Genomic DNA, 20,684 nt, shown 5'->3' with positions numbered 1-20,684 from the left:
TGAACTGGTGCCAGGTAACTACATCCAAACACAAAATAGAATCAGCATTTTTTAAGCCACTACATCAATATCTCTCATAATGGGAGAGGGGGAACGGATTCCAACAGCTGATTTTTTGCCGTCGGATTCCGTTCCCCCTGTTTTTCTCAAACAAAGAGGATCTTCTAATATCTATCTCAATGGTCTTGGTTTGTTGACCCCTATAGCCTGGTGGTCAGTGCAATGACTTTTAAGAGCTGATGATTTTTAGGAGACACAAGTTCAAGTCCCGGCTCTTGGACTTTTTTTTATACCAGATTTTCCTAATATAAAAAAGTCAAAAACCAGGTAATCCCCATACATTTAATCTAACTTTATCAAGCCTTCATGTAGCTCAAACAGTAGAGCATTGTCACTTGTAACGCCAAGGTCAATGGTTCGATTCCCAGGGAAAGCAAGAAGGTGTATTCAAACTAATTTCAAATGCAAACATCATCCAAATGGTTCAATGAAAAATTTCTCAAAAAAAACTATCTTCTAATATCTATCAAACTTATGCAGATTTCTTGACCCCTTATAGCTTAGTGGTCAGTGCAATGACTTTTAAGAGCTGATGATTTTTAGGAGACACAAGTTCAAGTCCCGGCTAGGGCTCTTTTTTTGTTTTTTGATCCCATATTTTCCTATCATAATAAAAGGCAACAACTCCAAAATATATTTATTTGAACTGGTGCCAGGTAACTACATCCAAACACAAATTAGAATCAGCATTTTTTAAGCCACTACATCAATATCTCTCATAATGGGAGAGGGGGAACGGATTCCGACAGCTGATTTTTTGCCGTCGGATTCCGTTCCCCCTGTTTTTCTCAAACAAAGAGGATCTTCTAATATCTATCTCAATGGTCTTGGTTTGTTGACCCCCATAGCCTAGTGGTCAGTGCAATGACTTTTAAGAGCTGATGATTTTTAGGAGACACAAGTTCAAGTCCCGGCTCTTGGACTTTTTTTTATACCAGATTTTCCTAATATAAAAAAGTCAAAAACCAGGTAATCCCCATACATTTAATCTAACTTTATCAGGCCTTCATGTAGCTCAAACAGTAGAGCATTGGCACTTGTAACGCCAAGGTCAATGGTTCGATTCCCAGGGAAAGCAAGAAGGTGTATTCAAACTAATTTCAAATGCAAACATCATCCAAATGGTTCAATGAAAAATTTCTCAAATAAAAACTATCTTCTAATATCTATCAAACTTATGCAGATTTCTTGACCCCTTATAGCTTAGTAGTCAGTGCAATGACTTTTAAGAGCTGATGATTTTTAGGAGACACAAGTTCAAGTCCCGGCTAGGGCTCTTTTTTTTGTTTTTTGATCCCATATTTTCCTATCATAATAAAAGGCAACAACTCCAAAATATATTTATTTGAACTGGTGCCAGGTAACTACATCCAAACACAAAATAGAATCAGCATTTTTTAAGCCACTACATCAATATCTCTCATAATGGGAGAGGGGGAACGGATTCCGACAGCTGATTTTTTGCCGTCGGATTCCGTTCCCCCTGTTTTTCTCAAACAAAGAGGATCTTCTAATATCTATTTCAATGGTCTTGGTTTGTTGACCCCTATAGCCTGGTGGTCAGTGCAATGACTTTTAAGAGCTGATGATTTTTAGGAGACACAAGTTCAAGTCCCGGCTAGGGCTCTTTTTTTGTTTTTTGATCCCATATTTTCCTATCATAATAAAAGGCAACAACTCCAAAATATATTTATTTGAACTGGTGCCAGGTAACTACATCCAAACACAAAATAGAATCAGCATTTTTTAAGCCACTACATCAATATCTCTCATAATGGGAGAGGGGGAACGGATTCCGACAGCTGATTTTTTGCCGTCGGATTCCGTTCCCCCTGTTTTTCTCAAACAAAGAGGATCTTCTAATATCTATTTCAATGGTCTTGGTTTGTTGACCCCTATAGCCTGGTGGTCAGTGCAATGACTTTTAAGAGCTGATGATTTTTAGGAGACACAAGTTCAAGTCCCGGCTAGGGCTCTTTTTTTGTTTTTTGATCCTATATTTTCCTATCATAATAAAAGGCAACAACTCCAAAATATATTTATTTGAACTGGTGCCAGGTAACTACATCCAAACACAAAATAGAATCAGCATTTTTTAAGCCACTACATCAATATCTCTCATAATGGGAGAGGGGGAACGGATTCCGACAGCTGATTTTTTGCCGTCGGATTCCGTTCCCCCTGTTTTTCTCAAACAAAGAGGATCTTCTAATATCTATCTCAATGGTCTTGGTTTGTTGACCCCTATAGCCTAGTGGTCAGTGCAATGACTTTTAAGAGCTGATGATTTTTAGGAGACACAAGTTCAAGTCCCGGCTCTTGGACTTTTTTTTATACCAGATTTTCCTAATATAAAAAAGTCAAAAACCAGGTAATCCCCATACATTTAATCTAACTTTATCAAGCCTTCATGTAGCTCAAACAGTAGAGCATTGGCACTTGTAACGCCAAGGTCAATGGTTCGATTCCCAGGGAAAGCAAGAAGGTGTATTCAAACTAATTTCAAATGCAAACATCATCCAAATGGTTCAATGAAAAATTTCTCAAATAAAAACTATCTTCTAATATCTATCAAACTTATGCAGATTTCTTGACCCCTTATAGCTTAGTGGTCAGTGCAATGACTTTTAAGAGCTGATGATTTTTAGGAGACACAAGTTCAAGTCCCGGCTAGGGCTCTTTTTTTGTTTTTTGATCCCATATTTTCCTATCATAATAAAAGGCAACAACTCCAAAATATATTTATTTGAACTGGTGCCAGGTAACTACATCCAAACACAAAATAGAATCAGCATTTTTTAAGCCACTACATCAATATCTCTCATAATGGGAGAGGGGGAACGGATTCCGACAGCTGATTTTTTGCCGTCGGATTCCGTTCCCCTTGTTTTTCTCAAACAAAGAGGATCTTCTAATATCTATCTCAATGGTCTTTGTTTGTTGACCCCCATAGCCTAGTGGTCAGTGCAATGACTTTTAAGAGCTGATGATTTTTAGGAGACACAAGTTCAAGTCCCGGCTCTTGGACTTTTTTTTATACCAGATTTTCCTAATATAAAAAAGTCAAAAACCAGGTAATCCCCATACATTTAATCTAACTTTATCAGGCCTTCATGTAGCTCAAACAGTAGAGCATTGGCACTTGTAACGCCAAGGTCAATGGTTCGATTCCCAGGGAAAGCAAGAAGGTGTATTCAAACTAATTTCAAATGCAAACATCATCCAAATGGTTCAATGAAAAATTTCTCAAATAAAAACTATCTTCTAATATCTATCAAACTTATGCAGATTTCTTGACCCCTTATAGCTTAGTAGTCAGTGCAATGACTTTTAAGAGCTGATGATTTTTAGGAGACACAAGTTCAAGTCCCGGCTAGGGCTCTTTTTTTTGTTTTTTGATCCCATATTTTCCTATCATAATAAAAGGCAACAACTCCAAAATATATTTATTTGAACTGGTGCCAGGTAACTACATCCAAACACAAAATAGAATCAGCATTTTTTAAGCCACTACATCAATATCTCTCATAATGGGAGAGGGGGAACGGATTCCGACAGCTGATTTTTTGCCGTCGGATTCCGTTCCCCCTGTTTTTCTCAAACAAAGAGGATCTTCTAATATCTATTTCAATGGTCTTGGTTTGTTGACCCCTATAGCCTGGTGGTCAGTGCAATGACTTTTAAGAGCTGATGATTTTTAGGAGACACAAGTTCAAGTCCCGGCTAGGGCTCTTTTTTTGTTTTTTGATCCCATATTTTCCTATCATAATAAAAGGCAACAACTCCAAAATATATTTATTTGAACTGGTGCCAGGTAACTACATCCAAACACAAAATAGAATCAGCATTTTTTAAGCCACTACATCAATATCTCTCATAATGGGAGAGGGGGAACGGATTCCGACAGCTGATTTTTTGCCGTCGGATTCCGTTCCCCCTGTTTTTCTCAAACAAAGAGGATCTTCTAATATCTATTTCAATGGTCTTGGTTTGTTGACCCCTATAGCCTGGTGGTCAGTGCAATGACTTTTAAGAGCTGATGATTTTTAGGAGACACAAGTTCAAGTCCCGGCTAGGGCTCTTTTTTTGTTTTTTGATCCCATATTTTCCTATCATAATAACAGGCAACAACTCCAAAATATATTTATTTGAACTGGTGCCAGGTAACTACATCCAAACACAAATTAGAATCAGCATTTTTTAAGCCACTACATCAATATCTCTCATAATGGGAGAGGGGGAACGGATTCCGACAGCTGATTTTTTGCCGTCGGATTCCGTTCCCCCTGTTTTTCTCAAACAAAGAGGATCTTCTAATATCTATCTCAATGGTCTTGGTTTGTTGACCCCCATAGCCTAGTGGTCAGTGCAATGACTTTTAAGAGCTGATGATTTTTAGGAGACACAAGTTCAAGTCCCGGCTAGGGCTCTTTTTTTGTTTTTTGATCCTATATTTTCCTATCATAATAAAAGGCAACAACTCCAAAATATATTTATTTGAACTGGTGCCAGGTAACTACATCCAAACACAAAATAGAATCAGCATTTTTTAAGCCACTACATCAATATCTCTCATAATGGGAGAGGGGGAACGGATTCCGACAGCTGATTTTTTGCCGTCGGATTCCGTTCCCCCTGTTTTTCTCAAACAAAGAGGATCTTCTAATATCTATCTCAATGGTCTTGGTTTGTTGACCCCTATAGCCTAGTGGTCAGTGCAATGACTTTTAAGAGCTGATGATTTTTAGGAGACACAAGTTCAAGTCCCGGCTCTTGGACTTTTTTTTATACCAGATTTTCCTTATATAAAAAAGTCAAAAACCAGGTAATCCCCATACATTTAATCTAACTTTATCAAGCCTTCATGTAGCTCAAACAGTAGAGCATTGGCACTTGTAACGCCAAGGTCAATGGTTCGATTCCCAGGGAAAGCAAGAAGGTGTATTCAAACTAATTTCAAATGCAAACATCATCCAAATGGTTCAATGAAAAATTTCTCAAATAAAAACTATCTTCTAATATCTATCAAACTTATGCAGATTTCTTGACCCCTTATAGCTTAGTGGTCAGTGCAATGACTTTTAAGAGCTGATGATTTTTAGGAGACACAAGTTCAAGTCCCGGCTAGGGCTCTTTTTTTGTTTTTTGATCCCATATTTTCCTATCATAATAAAAGGCAACAACTCCAAAATATATTTATTTGAACTGGTGCCAGGTAACTACATCCAAACACAAAATAGAATCAGCATTTTTTAAGCCACTACATCAATATCTCTCATAATGGGAGAGGGGGAACGGATTCCGACAGCTGATTTTTTGCCGTCGGATTCCGTTCCCCTTGTTTTTCTCAAACAAAGAGGATCTTCTAATATCTATCTCAATGGTCTTTGTTTGTTGACCCCCATAGCCTAGTGGTCAGTGCAATGACTTTTAAGAGCTGATGATTTTTAGGAGACACAAGTTCAAGTCCCGGCTAGGGCTCTTTTTTTGTTTTTTGATCCTATATTTTCCTATCATAATAAAAGGCAACAACTCCAAAATATATTTATTTGAACTGGTGCCAGGTAACTACATCCAAACACAAAATAGAATCAGCATTTTTTAAGCCACTACATCAATATCTCTCATAATGGGAGAGGGGGAACGGATTCCGACAGCTGATTTTTTGCCGTCGGATTCCGTTCCCCCTGTTTTTCTCAAACAAAGAGGATCTTCTAATATCTATCTCAATGGTCTTGGTTTGTTGACCCCTATAGCCTGGTGGTCAGTGCAATGACTTTTAAGAGCTGATGATTTTTAGGAGACACAAGTTCAAGTCCCGGCTCTTGGACTTTTTTTTATACCAGATTTTCCTAATATAAAAAAGTCAAAAACCAGGTAATCCCCATACATTTAATCTAACTTTATCAAGCCTTCATGTAGCTCAAACAGTAGAGCATTGGCACTTGTAACGCCAAGGTCAATGGTTCGATTCCCAGGGAAAGCAAGAAGGTGTATTAAAACTAATTTCAAATGCAAACATCATCCAAATGGTTCAATGAAAAATTTCTCAAATAAAAACTATCTTCTAATATCTATCAAACTTATGCAGATTTCTTGACCCCTTATAGCTTAGTGGTCAGTGCAATGACTTTTAAGAGCTGATGATTTTTAGGAGACACAAGTTCAAGTCCCGGCTAGGGCTCTTTTTTTGTTTTTTGATCCCATATTTTCCTATCATAATAAAAGGCAACAACTCCAAAATATATTTATTTGAACTGGTGCCAGGTAACTACATCCAAACACAAAATAGAATCAGCATTTTTTAAGCCACTACATCAATATCTCTCATAATGGGAGAGGGGGAACGGATTCCGACAGCTGATTTTTTGCCGTCGGATTCCGTTCCCCCTGTTTTTCTCAAACAAAGAGGATCTTCTAATATCTATTTCAATGGTCTTGGTTTGTTGACCCCTATAGCCTGGTGGTCAGTGCAATGACTTTTAAGAGCTGATGATTTTTAGGAGACACAAGTTCAAGTCCCGGCTAGGGCTCTTTTTTTGTTTTTTGATCCCATATTTTCCTATCATAATAAAAGGCAACAACTCCAAAATATATTTATTTGAACTGGTGCCAGGTAACTACATCCAAACACAAATTAGAATGAGCATTTTTTAAGCCACTACATCAATATCTCTCATAATGGGAGAGGGGGAACGGATTCCGACAGCTGATTTTTTGCCGTCGGATTCCGTTCCCCTTGTTTTTCTCAAACAAAGAGGATCTTCTAATATCTATCTCAATGGTCTTTGTTTGTTGACCCCCATAGCCTAGTGGTCAGTGCAATGACTTTTAAGAGCTGATGATTTTTAGGAGACACAAGTTCAAGTCCCGGCTCTTGGACTTTTTTTTATACCAGATTTTCCTAATATAAAAAAGTCAAAAACCAGGTAATCCCCATACATTTAATCTAACTTTATCAAGCCTTCATGTAGCTCAAACAGTAGAGCATTGGCACTTGTAACGCCAAGGTCAATGGTTCGATTCCCAGGGAAAGCAAGAAGGTGTATTCAAACTAATTTCAAATGCAAACATCATCCAAATGGTTCAACGAAAAATTGCTCAAATAAAAACTATCTTCTAATATCTATCAAACTTATGCAGATTTCTTGACCCCTTATAGCTTAGTGGTCAGTGCAATGACTTTTAAGAGCTGATGATTTTTAGGAGACACAAGTTCAAGTCCCGGCTAGGGCTCTTTTTTTGTTTTTTGATCCCATATTTTCCTATCATAATAAAAGGCAACAACTCCAAAATATATTTATTTGAACTGGTGCCAGGTAACTACATCCAAACACAAAATAGAATCAGCATTTTTTAAGCCACTACATCAATATCTCTCATAATGGGAGAGGGGGAATGGATTCCGACAGCTGATTTTTTGCCGTCGGATTCCGTTCCCCCTGTTTTTCTCAAACAAAGAGGATCTTCTAATATCTATTTCAATGGTCTTGGTTTGTTGACCCCTATAGCCTGGTGGTCAGTGCAATGACTTTTAAGAGCTGATGATTTTTAGGAGACACAAGTTCAAGTCCCGGCTCTTGGACTTTTTTTTATACCAGATTTTCCTAATATAAAAAAGTCAAAAACCAGGTAATCCCCATACATTTAATCTAACTTTATCAAGCCTTCATGTAGCTCAAACAGTAGAGCATTGGCACTTGTAACGCCAAGGTCAATGGTTCTATTCCCAGGGAAAGCAAGAAGGTGTATTCAAACTAATTTCAAATGCAAACATCATCCAAATGGTTCAACGAAAAATTGCTCAAATAAAAAGTATCTTCTAATATCTATCAAACTTATGCAGATTTCTTGACCCCTTATAGCTTAGTGGTCAGTGCAATGACTTTTAAGAGCTGATGATTTTTAGGAGACACAAGTTCAAGTCCCGGCTAGGGCTCTTTTTTTGTTTTTTGATCCCATATTTTCCTATCATAATAAAAGGCAACAACTCCAAAATATATTTATTTGAACTGGTGCCAGGTAACTACATCCAAACACAAAATAGAATCAGCATTTTTTAAGCCACTACATCAATATCTCTCATAATGGGAGAGGGGGAACGGATTCCGACAGCTGATTTTTTGCCGTCGGATTCCGTTCCCCCTGTTTTTCTCAAACAAAGAGGATCTTCTAATATCTATTTCAATGGTCTTGGTTTGTTGACCCCTATAGCCTGGTGGTCAGTGCAATGACTTTTAAGAGCTGATGATTTTTAGGAGACACAAGTTCAAGGTCAATGGTTCGATTCCCAGGGAAAGCAAGAAGGTGTATTCAAACTAATTTCAAATGCAAACATCATCCAAATGGTTCAATGAAAAATTTCTTAAATAAAAACTATCTTCTAATATCTATCAAACTTATGCAGATTTCTTGACCCCTTATAGCTTAGTGGTCAGTGCAATGACTTTTAAGAGCTGATGATTTTTAGGAGACACAAGTTCAAGTCCCGGCTAGGGCTCTTTTTTTGTTTTTTGATCCCATATTTTCCTATCATAATAAAAGGCAACAACTCCAAAATATATTTATTTGAACTGGTGCCAGGTAACTACATCCAAACACAAAATAGAATCAGCATTTTTTAAGCCACTACATCAATATCTCTCATAATGGGAGAGGGGGAACGGATTCCGACAGCTGATTTTTTGCCGTCGGATTCCGTTCCCCCTGTTTTTCTCAAACAAAGAGGATCTTCTAATATCTATCTCAATGGTCTTGGTTTGTTGACCCCCATAGCCTAGTGGTCAGTGCAATGACTTTTAAGAGCTGATGATTTTTAGGAGACACAAGTTCAAGTCCCGGCTCTTGGACTTTTTTTTATACCAGATTTTCCTAATATAAAAAAGTCAAAAACCAGGTAATCCCCATACATTTAATCTAACTTTATCAGGCCTTCATGTAGCTCAAACAGTAGAGCATTGGCACTTGTAACGCCAAGGTCAATGGTTCGATTCCCAGGGAAAGCAAGAAGGTGTATTCAAACTAATTTCAAATGCAAACATCATCCAAATGGTTCAATGAAAAATTTCTCAAATAAAAACTATCTTCTAATATCTATCAAACTTATGCAGATTTCTTGACCCCTTATAGCTTAGTGGTCAGTGCAATGACTTTTAAGAGCTGATGATTTTTAGGAGACACAAGTTCAAGTCCCGGCTAGGGCTCTTTTTTTGTTTTTTGATCCCATATTTTCCTATCATAATAAAAGGCAACAACTCCAAAATATATTTATTTGAACTGGTGCCAGGTAACTACATCCAAACACAAAATAGAATCAGCATTTTTTAAGCCACTACATCAATATCTCTCATAATGGGAGAGGGGGAACGGATTCCGACAGCTGATTTTTTGCCGTCGGATTCCGTTCCCCCTGTTTTTCTCAAACAAAGAGGATCTTCTAATATCTATTTCAATGGTCTTGGTTTGTTGACCCCTATAGCCTGGTGGTCAGTGCAATGACTTTTAAGAGCTGATGATTTTTAGGAGACACAAGTTCAAGTCCCGGCTAGGGCTCTTTTTTTGTTTTTTGATCCCATATTTTCCTATCATAATAAAAGGCAACAACTCCAAAATATATTTATTTGAACTGGTGCCAGGTAACTACATCCAAACACAAAATAGAATCAGCATTTTTTAAGCCACTACATCAATATCTCTCATAATGGGAGAGGGGGAACGGATTCCGACAGCTGATTTTTTGCCGTCGGATTCCGTTCCCCCTGTTTTTCTCAAACAAAGAGGATCTTCTAATATCTATTTCAATGGTCTTGGTTTGTTGACCCCTATAGCCTGGTGGTCAGTGCAATGACTTTTAAGAGCTGATGATTTTTAGGAGACACAAGTTCAAGTCCCGGCTAGGGCTCTTTTTTTGTTTTTTTGATCCCATATTTTCCTATCATAATAAAAGGCAACAACTCCAAAATATATTTATTTGAACTGGTGCCAGGTAACTACATCCAAACACAAATTAGAATCAGCATTTTTTAAGACACTACATCAATATCTCTCATAATGGGAGAGGGGGAACGGATTCCGACAGCTGATTTTTTGCCGTCGGATTCCGTTCCCCCTGTTTTTCTCAAACAAAGAGGATCTTCTAATATCTATCTCAATGGTTTTGGTTTGTTGACCCCCATAGCCTAGTGGTCAGTGCAATGACTTTTAAGAGCTGATGATTTTTAGGAGACACAAGTTCAAGTCCCGGCTCTTGGACTTTTTTTTATACCAGATTTTCCTAATATAAAAAAGTCAAAAACCAGGTAATCCCCATACATTTAATCTAACTTTATCAAGCCTTCATGTAGCTCAAACAGTAGAGCATTGGCACTTGTAACGCCAAGGTCAATGGTTCGATTCCCAGAAAAAGCAAGAAGGTGTTTTCAAACTAATTTCAAATGCAAACATCATCCAAATGGTTCAATGAAAAAAATTTCAAATAAAAACTATCTTCTAATATCTATCAAACTTATGCAGATTTCTTGACCCCTTATAGCTTAGTGGTCAGTGCAATGACTTTTAAGAGCTGATGATTTTTAGGAGACACAAGTTCAAGTCCCGGCTAGGGCTCTTTTTTGATCCCATATTTTCCTATCATAATAAAAGGCAACAACTCCAAAATATATTTATTTGAACTGGTGCCAGGTAACTACATCCAAACACAAAATAGAATCAGCATTTTTTAAGCCACTACATCAATATCTCTCATAATGGGAGAGGGGGAACGGATTCCGACAGCTGATTTTTTGCCGTCGGATTCCGTTCCCCCTGTTTTTCTCAAACAAAGAGGATCTTCTAATATCTATTTCAATGGTCTTGGTTTGTTGACCCCTATAGCCTGGTGGTCAGTGCAATGACTTTTAAGAGCTGATGATTTTTAGGAGACACAAGTTCAAGTCCCGGCTAGGGCTCTTTTTTTTGTTTTTTGATCCCATATTTTCCTATCATAATAACAGGCAACAACTCCAAAATATATTTATTTGAACTGGTGCCAGGTAACTACATCCAAACACAAATTAGAATCAGCATTTTTTAAGCCACTACATCAATATCTCTCATAATGGGAGAGGGGGAACGGATTCCGACAGCTGATTTTTTGCCGTCGGATTCCGTTCCCCCTGTTTTTCTCAAACAAAGAGGATCTTCTAATATCTATCTCAATGGTCTTGGTTTGTTGACCCCCATAGCCTAGTGGTCAGTGCAATGACTTTTAAGAGCTGATGATTTTTAGGAGACACAAGTTCAAGTCCCGGCTAGGGCTCTTTTTTTGTTTTTTGATCCTATATTTTCCTATCATAATAAAAGGCAACAACTCCAAAATATATTTATTTGAACTGGTGCCAGGTAACTACATCCAAACACAAAATAGAATCAGCATTTTTTAAGCCACTACATCAATATCTCTCATAATGGGAGAGGGGGAACGGATTCCGACAGCTGATTTTTTGCCGTCGGATTCCGTTCCCCCTGTTTTTCTCAAACAAAGAGGATCTTCTAATATCTATCTCAATGGTTTTGGTTTGTTGACCCCCATAGCCTAGTGGTCAGTGCAATGACTTTTAAGAGCTGATGATTTTTAGGAGACACAAGTTCAAGTCCCGGCTCTTGGACTTTTTTTTATACCAGATTTTCCTAATATAAAAAAGTCAAAAACCAGGTAATCCCCATACATTTAATCTAACTTTATCAAGCCTTCATGTAGCTCAAACAGTAGAGCATTGGCCCTTGTAACGCCAAGGTCAATGGTTCGATTCCCAGAAAAAGCAAGAAGGTGTTTTCAAACTAATTTCAAATGCAAACATCATCCAAATGGTTCAATGAAAAAATTTTCAAATAAAAACTATCTTCTAATATCTATCAAACTTATGCAGATTTCTTGACCCCTTATAGCTTAGTGGTCAGTGCAATGACTTTTAAGAGCTGATGATTTTTAGGAGACACAAGTTCAAGTCCCGGCTAGGGCTCTTTTTTTGTTTTTTGATCCCATATTTTCCTATCATAATAAAAGGCAACAACTCCAAAATATATTTATTTGAACTGGTGCCAGGTAACTACATCCAAACACAAAATAGAATCAGCATTTTTTAAGCCACTACATCAATATCTCTCATAATGGGAGAGGGGGAACGGATTCCGACAGCTGATTTTTTGCCGTCGGATTCCGTTCCCCCTGTTTTTCTCAAACAAAGAGGATCTTCTAATATCTATTTCAATGGTCTTAGTTTGTTGACCCCTATAGCCTGGTGGTCAGTGCAATGACTTTTAAGAGCTGATGATTTTTAGGAGACACAAGTTCAAGTCCCGGCTAGGGCTCTTTTTTTGTTTTTTGATCCCATATTTTCCTATCATAATAAAAGGCAACAACTCCAAAATATATTTATTTGAACTGGTGCCAGGTAACTACATCCAAACACAAATTAGAATCAGCATTTTTTAAGCCACTACATCAATATCTCTCATAATGGGAGAGGGGGAACGGATTCCGACAGCTGATTTTTTGCCGTCGGATTCCGTTCCCCCTGTTTTTCTCAAACAAAGAGGATCTTCTAATATCTATCTCAATGGTCTTGGTTTGTTGACCCCCATAGCCTAGTGGTCAGTGCAATGACTTTTAAGAGCTGATGATTTTTAGGAGACACAAGTTCAAGTCCCAGCTCTTGGACTTTTTTTTATACCAGATTTTCCTAATATAAAAAAGTCAAAAACCAGGTAATCCCCATACATTTAATCTAACTTTATCAAGCCTTCATGTAGCTCAAACAGTAGAGCATTGGCACTTGTAACGCCAAGGTCAATGGTTCGATTCCCAGGGAAAGCAAGAAGGTGTATTCAAACTAATTTCAAATGCAAACATCATCCAAATGGTTCAATGAAAAATTTCTCAAATAAAAACTATCTTCTAATATCTATCAAACTTATGCAGATTTCTCGACCCCTTATAGCTTAGTGGTCAGTGCAATGACTTTTAAGAGCTGATGATTTTTAGGAGACACAAGTTCAAGTCCCGGCTAGGGCTCTTTTGTGATCCCATATTTTCCTATCATAATAAAAGGCAACAACTCCAAAATATATTTATTTGAACTGGTGCCAGGTAACTACATCCAAACGCAAAATAGAATCAGCATTTTTTAAGCCACTACATCAATATCTCTCATAATGGGAGAGGGGGAACGGATTCCGACAGCTGATTTTTTGCCGTCGGATTCCGTTCCCCCTGTTTTTCTCAAACAAAGAGGATCTTCTAATATCTATTTCAATGGTCTTGGTTTGTTGACCCCTATAGCCTGGTGGTCAGTGCAATGACTTTTAAGAGCTGATGATTTTTAGGAGACACAAGTTCAAGTCCCGGCTAGGGCTCTTTTTTTGTTTTTTGATCCCATATTTTCCTATTATAATAAAAGGCAACAACTCCAAAATATATTTATTTGAACTGGTGCCAGGTAACTACATCCAAACACAAATTAGAATCAGCATTTTTTAAGCCACTACATCAATATCTCTCATAATGGGAGAGGGGGAACGGATTCCGACAGCTGATTTTTTGCCGTCGGATTCCGTTCCCCCTGTTTTTCTCAAACAAAGAGGATCTTCTAATATCTATTTCAATGGTCTTGGTTTGTTGACCCCTATAGCCTGGTGGTCAGTGCAATGACTTTTAAGAGCTGATGATTTTTAGGAGACACAAGTTCAAGTCCCGGCTAGGGCTCTTTTTTTGTTTTTTGATCCCATATTTTCCTATCATAATAAAAGGCAACAACTCCAAAATATATTTATTTGAACTGGTGCCAGGTAACTACATCCAAACACAAATTAGAATCAGCATTTTTTAAGCCACTACATCAATATCTCTCATAATGGGAGAGGGGGAACGGATTCCGACAGCTGATTTTTTGCCGTCGGATTCCGTTCCCCCTGTTTTTCTCAAACAAAGAGGATCTTCTAATATCTATTTCAATGGTCTTGGTTTGTTGACCCCTATAGCCTGGTGGTCAGTGCAATGACTTTTAAGAGCTGATGATTTTTAGGAGACACAAGTTCAAGTCCCGGCTCTTGGACTTTTTTTTATACCAGATTTTCCTAATATAAAAAAGTCAAAAACCAGGTAATCACCATACATTTAATCTAACTTTAACAAGCCTTCATGTAGCTCAAACAGTAGAGCATTGGCACTTGTAACGCCAAGGGCAATGGTTCGATTCCCATGGAAAGCAAGAAGGTGTTTTCAAACTAATTTCAAATGCAAACATCATCCAAATGGTTCAATGAAAAATTTATCAAATAAAAACTATCTTCTAATATCTATCAAACTTATGCAGATTTCTTGACCCCTTATAGCTTAGTGGTCAGTGCAATGACTTTTAAGAGCTGATGATTTTTAGGAGACACAAGTTCAAGTCCCGGCTAGGGCTCTTTTTTTGTTTTTTGATCCCATATTTTCCTATCATAATAAAAGGCAACAACTCCAAAATATATTTATTTGAACTGGTGCCAGGTAACTACATCCAAACACAAAATAGAATCAGCATTTTTTAAGCCACTACATCAATATCTCTCATAATGGGAGAGGGGGAACGGATTCCGACAGCTGATTTTTTGCCGTCGGATTCCGTTCCCCCTGTTTTTCTCAAACAAAGAGGATCTTCTAATATCTATTTCAATGGTCTTGGTTTGTTGACCCCTATAGCCTGGTGGTCAGTGCAATGACTTTTAAGAGCTGATGATTTTTAGGAGACACAAGTTCAAGTCCCGGCTAGGGCTCTTTTTTTGTTTTTTGATCCCATATTTTCCTATCATAATAAAAGGCAACAACTCCAAAATATATTTATTTGAACTGGTGCCAGGTAACTACATCCAAACACAAAATAGAATCAGCATTTTTTAAGCCACTACATCAATATCTCTCATAATGGGAGAGGGGGAACGGATTCCGACAGCTGATTTTTTGCCGTCGGATTCCGTTCCCCCTGTTTTTCTCAAACAAAGAGGATCTTCTAATATCTATTTCAATGGTCTTGGTTTGTTGACCCCTATAGCCTGGTGGTCAGTGCAATGACTTTTAAGAGCTGATGATTTTTAGGAGACACAAGTTCAAGTCCCGGCTAGGGCTCTTTTTTTGTTTTTTGATCCCATATTTTCCTATCATAATAAAAGGCAACAACTCCAAAATATATTTATTTGAACTGGTGCCAGGTAACTACATCCAAACACAAAATAGAATCAGCATTTTTTAAGCCACTACATCAATATCTCTCATAATGGGAGAGGGGGAACGGATTCCGACAGCTGATTTTTTGCCGTCGGATTCCGTTCCCCCTGTTTTTCTCAAACAAAGAGGATCTTCTAATATCTATCTCAATGGTCTTGGTTTGTTGACCCCTATAGCCTGGTGGTCAGTGCAATGACTTTTAAGAGCTGATGATTTTTAGGAGACACAAGTTCAAGTCCTGGCTAGGGCTCTTTTTTTGTTTTTTGATCCCATATTTTCCTATCATAATAAAAGGCAACAACTCCAAAATATATTTATTTGAACTGGTGCCAGGTAACTACATCCAAACACAAAATAGAATCAGCATTTTTTAAGACACTACATCAATATCTCTCATAATGGGAGAGGGGGAACGGATTCCGACAGCTGATTTTTTGCCGTCGGATTCCGTTCCCCCTGTTTTTCTCAACAAAGAGGATCTTCTAATATCTATCTCAATGGTCTTGGTTTGTTGACCGCCATAGCCTAGTGGTCAGTGCAATGACTTTTAAGAGCTGATGATTTTTAGGAGACACAAGTTCAAGTCCCGGCTAGGGCTCTTTTTTTGTTTTTTGATCCCATATTTTCCTATCATAATAAAAGGCAACAACTCCAAAATATATTTATTTGAACTGGTGCCAGGTAACTACATCCAAACACAAAATAGAATCAGCATTTTTTAAGCCACTACATCAATATCTCTCATAATGGGAGAGGGGGAACGGATTCCGACAGCTGATTTTTTGCCGTCGGATTCCGTTCCCCCTGTTTTTCTCAAACAAAGAGGATCTTCTAATATCTATCTCAATGGTCTTGGTTTGTTGACCCCTATAGCCTGGTGGTCAGTGCAATGACTTTTAAGAGCTGATGATTTTTAGGAGACACAAGTTCAAGTCCTGGCTAGGGCTCTTTTTTTGTTTTTTGATCCCATATTTTCCTATCATAATAAAAGGCAACAACTCCAAAATATATTTATTTGAACTGGTGCCAGGTAACTACATCCAAACACAAAATAGAATCAGCATTTTTTAAGACACTACATCAATATCTCTCATAATGGGAGAGGGGGAACGGATTCCGACAGCTGATTTTTTGCCGTCGGATTCCGTTCCCCCTGTTTTTCTCAACAAAGAGGATCTTCTAATATCTATCTCAATGGTCTTGGTTTGTTGACCGCCATAGCCTAGTGGTCAGTGCAATGACTTTTAAGAGCTGATGATTTTTAGGAGACACAAGTTCAAGTCCCGGCTAGGGCTCTTTTTTTGTTTTTTGATCCCATATTTTCCTATCATAATAAAAGGCAACAACTCCAAAATATATTTATTTGAACTGGTGCCAGGTAACTACATCCAAACACAAAATAGAATCAGCTTTTTTTAAGCCACTACATCAATATCTCTCATAATGGGAGAGGGGGAACGGATTCCGACAGCTGATTTTTTGCCGTCGGATTCCGTTCCCCCTGTTTTTCTCAAACAAAGAGGATCTTCTAATATCTATTTCAATGGTCTTGGTTTGTTGACCCCTATAGCCTGGTGGTCAGTGCAATGACTTTTAAGAGCTGATGATTTTTAGGAGACACAAGTTCAAGTCCTGGCTAGGGCTCTTTTTTTGTTTTTTGATCCCATATTTTCCTATCATAATAAAAGGCAACAACTCCAAAATATATTTATTTGAACTGGTGCCAGGTAACTACATCCAAACACAAAATAGAATCAGCATTTTTTAAGCCACTACATCAATATCTCTCATAATGGGAGAGGGGGAACGGATTCCGACAGCTGATTTTTTGCCGTCGGATTCCGTTCCCCCTGTTTTTCTCAAACAAAGAGGATCTTCTAATATCTATTTCAATGGTCTTGGTTTGTTGACCCCTATAGCCTGGTGGTCAGTGCAATGACTTTTAAGAGCTGATGATTTTTAGGAGACACAAGTTCAAGTCCCGGCTAGGGCTCTTTTTTTGTTTTTTGATCCCATATTTTCCTATCATAATAAAAGGCAACAACTCCAAAATATATTTATTTGAACTGGTGCCAGGTAACTACATCCAAACACAAAATAGAATCAGCATTTTTTAAGCCACTACATCAATATCTCTCATAATGGGAGAGGGGGAACGGATTCCGACAGCTGATTTTTTGCCGTCGGATTCCGTTCCCCCTGTTTTTCTCAAACAAAGAGGATCTTCTAATATCTATTTCAATGGTCTTGGTTTGTTGACCCCTATAGCCTGGTGGTCAGTGCAATGACTTTTAAGAGCTGATGATTTTTAGGAGACACAAGTTCAAGTCCCGGCTAGGGCTCTTTTTTTGTTTTTTGATCCCATATTTTCCTATCATAATAAAAGGCAACAACTCCAAAATATATTTATTTGAACTGGTGCCAGGTAACTACATCCAAACACAAATTAGAATCAGCATTTTTTAAGCCACTACATCAATATCTCTCATAATGGGAGAGGGGGAACGGATTCCGACAGCTGATTTTTTGCCGTCGGATTCCGTTCCCCCTGTTTTTCTCAAACAAAGAGGATCTTCTAATATCTATTTCAATGGTCTTGGTTTGTTGACCCCTATAGCCTGGTGGTCAGTGCAATGACTTTTAAGAGCTGATGATTTTTAGGAGACACAAGTTCAAGTCCCGGCTAGGGCTCTTTTTTTGTTTTTTGATCCTATATTTTCCTATCATAATAAAAGGCAACAACTCCAAAATATATTTATTTGAACTGGTGCCAGGTAACTACATCCAAACACAAAATAGAATCAGCATTTTTTAAGCCACTACATCAATATCTCTCATAATGGGAGAGGGGGAACGGATTCCGACAGCTGATTTTTTGCCGTCGGATTCCGTTCCCCCTGTTTTTCTCAAACAAAGAGGATCTTCTAATATCTATCTCAATGGTCTTGGTTTGTTGACCCCTATAGCCTGGTGGTCAGTGCAATGACTTTTAAGAGCTGATGATTTTTAGGAGACACAAGTTCAAGTCCCGGCTCTTGGACTTTTTTTTATACCAGATTTTCCTAATATAAAAAAGTCAAAAACCAGGTAATCCCCATACATTTAATCTAATTTTGTCAAGCCTTAATGTAGCTCAAACAGTAGAGCATTGGCACTTGTAACGCCAAGGTCAATGGTTCGATTCCCAGGGAAAGCAAGAAGGTGTATTCAAACTAATTTCAAATGCAAACATCATCCAAATGGTTCAATGAAAAATTTCTCAAATAAAAACTATCTTCTAATATCTATCAAACTTATGCAGATTTCTTGACCCCTTATAGCTTAGTGGTCAGTGCAATGACTTTTAAGAGCTGATGATTTTTAGGAGACACAAGTTCAAGTCCCGGCTAGGGCTCTTTTTTTGTTTTTTGATCCCATATTTTCCTATCATAATAAAAGGCAACAACTCCAAAATATATTTATTTGAACTGGTGCCAGGTAACTACATCCAAACACAAAATAGAATCAGCATTTTTTAAGACACTACATCAATATCTCTCATAATGGGAGAGGGGGAACGGATTCCGACAGCTGATTTTTTGCCGTCGGATTCCGTTCCCCCTGTTTTTCTCAACAAAGAGGATCTTCTAATATCTATCTCAATGGTCTTGGTTTGTTGACCCCCATAGCCTAGTGGTCAGTGCAATGACTTTTAAGAGCTGATGATTTTTAGGAGACACAAGTTCAAGTCCCGGCTAGGGCTCTTTTTTTGTTTTTTGATCCCATATTTTCCTATCATAATAAAAGGCAACAACTCCAAAATATATTTATTTGAACTGGTGCCAGGTAACTACATCCAAACACAAAATAGAATCAGCATTTTTTAAGCCACTACATCAATATCTCTCATAATGGGAGAGGGGGAACGGATTCCGACAGCTGATTTTTTGCCGTCGGATTCCGTTCCCCCTGTTTTTCTCAAACAAAGAGGATCTTCTAATATCTATTTCAATGGTCTTGGTTTGTTGACCCCTATAGCCTGGTGGTCAGTGCAATGACTTTTAAGAGCTGATGATTTTTAGGAGACACAAGTTCAAGTCCCGGCTAGGGCTCTTTTTTTGTTTTTTGATCCCATATTTTCCTATCATAATAAAAGGCAACAACTCCAAAATATATTTATTTGAACTGGTGCCAGGTAACTACATCCAAACACAAAATAGAATCAGCATTTTTTAAGCCACTACATCAATATCTCTCATAATGGGAGAGGGGGAACGGATTCCGACAGCTGATTTTTTGCCGTCGGATTCCGTTCCCCTTGTTTTTCTCAAACAAAGAGGATCTTCTAATATCTATTTCAATGGTCTTGGTTTGTTGACCCCTATAGCCTGGTGGTCAGTGCAATGACTTTTAAGAGCTGATGATTTTTAGGAGACACAAGTTCAAGTCCCGGCTAGGGCTCTTTTTTTGTTTTTTGATCCCATATTTTCCTATCATAATAAAAGGCAACAACTCCAAAATATATTTATTTGAACTGGTGCCAGGTAACTACATCCAAACACAAAATAGAATCAGCATTTTTTAAGCCACTACATCAATATCTCTCATAATGGGAGAGGGGGAACGGATTCCGACAGCTGATTTTTTGCCGTCGGATTCCGTTCCCCCTGTTTTTCTCAACAAAGAGGATCTTCTAATATCTATCTCAATGGTCTTGGTTTGTTGACCCCCATAGCCTAGTGGTCAGTGCAATGACTTTTAAGAGCTGATGATTTTTAGGAGACACAAGTTCAAGTCCCGGCTAGGGCTCTTTTTTTGTTTTTTGATCCCATATTTTCCTATCATAATAACAGGCAACAACTCCAAAATATATTTATTTGAACTGGTGCCAGGTAACTACATCCAAACACAAAATAGAATCAGCATTTTTTAAGCCACTACCTCAATATCTCTCATAATGGGAGAGGGGGAACGGATTCCGACAGCTGATTTTTTGCCGTCGGATTCCGTTCCCCCTGTTTTTCTCAAACAAAGAGGATCTTCTAATATCTATCTCAATGGTCTTGGTTTGTTGACCCCTATAGCCTGGTGGTCAGTGCAATGACTTTTAAGAGCTGATGATTTTTAGGAGACACAAGTTCAAGTCCCGGCTCTTGGACTTTTTTTTATACCAGATTTTCCTAATATAAAAAAGTCAAAAACCAGGTAATCCCCATACATTTAATCTAACTTTATCAAGCCTTCATGTAGCTCAAACAGTAGAGCATTGGCACTTGTAACGCCAAGGTCAATGGTTCGATTCCCAGGGAAAGCAAGAAGGTGTATTCAAACTAATTTCAAATGCAAACATCATCCAAATGGATCAATGAAAAATTTCTCAAATAAAAACTATCTTCTAATATCT

The sequence above is a fragment of the Phoxinus phoxinus genome, assembly GCF_949152265.1.
Source record: "Phoxinus phoxinus genome assembly, chromosome: 20".
NCBI lineage: Eukaryota > Metazoa > Chordata > Actinopteri > Cypriniformes > Leuciscidae > Phoxinus > Phoxinus phoxinus.
This window is presented reverse-complemented; position numbering follows the sequence as displayed.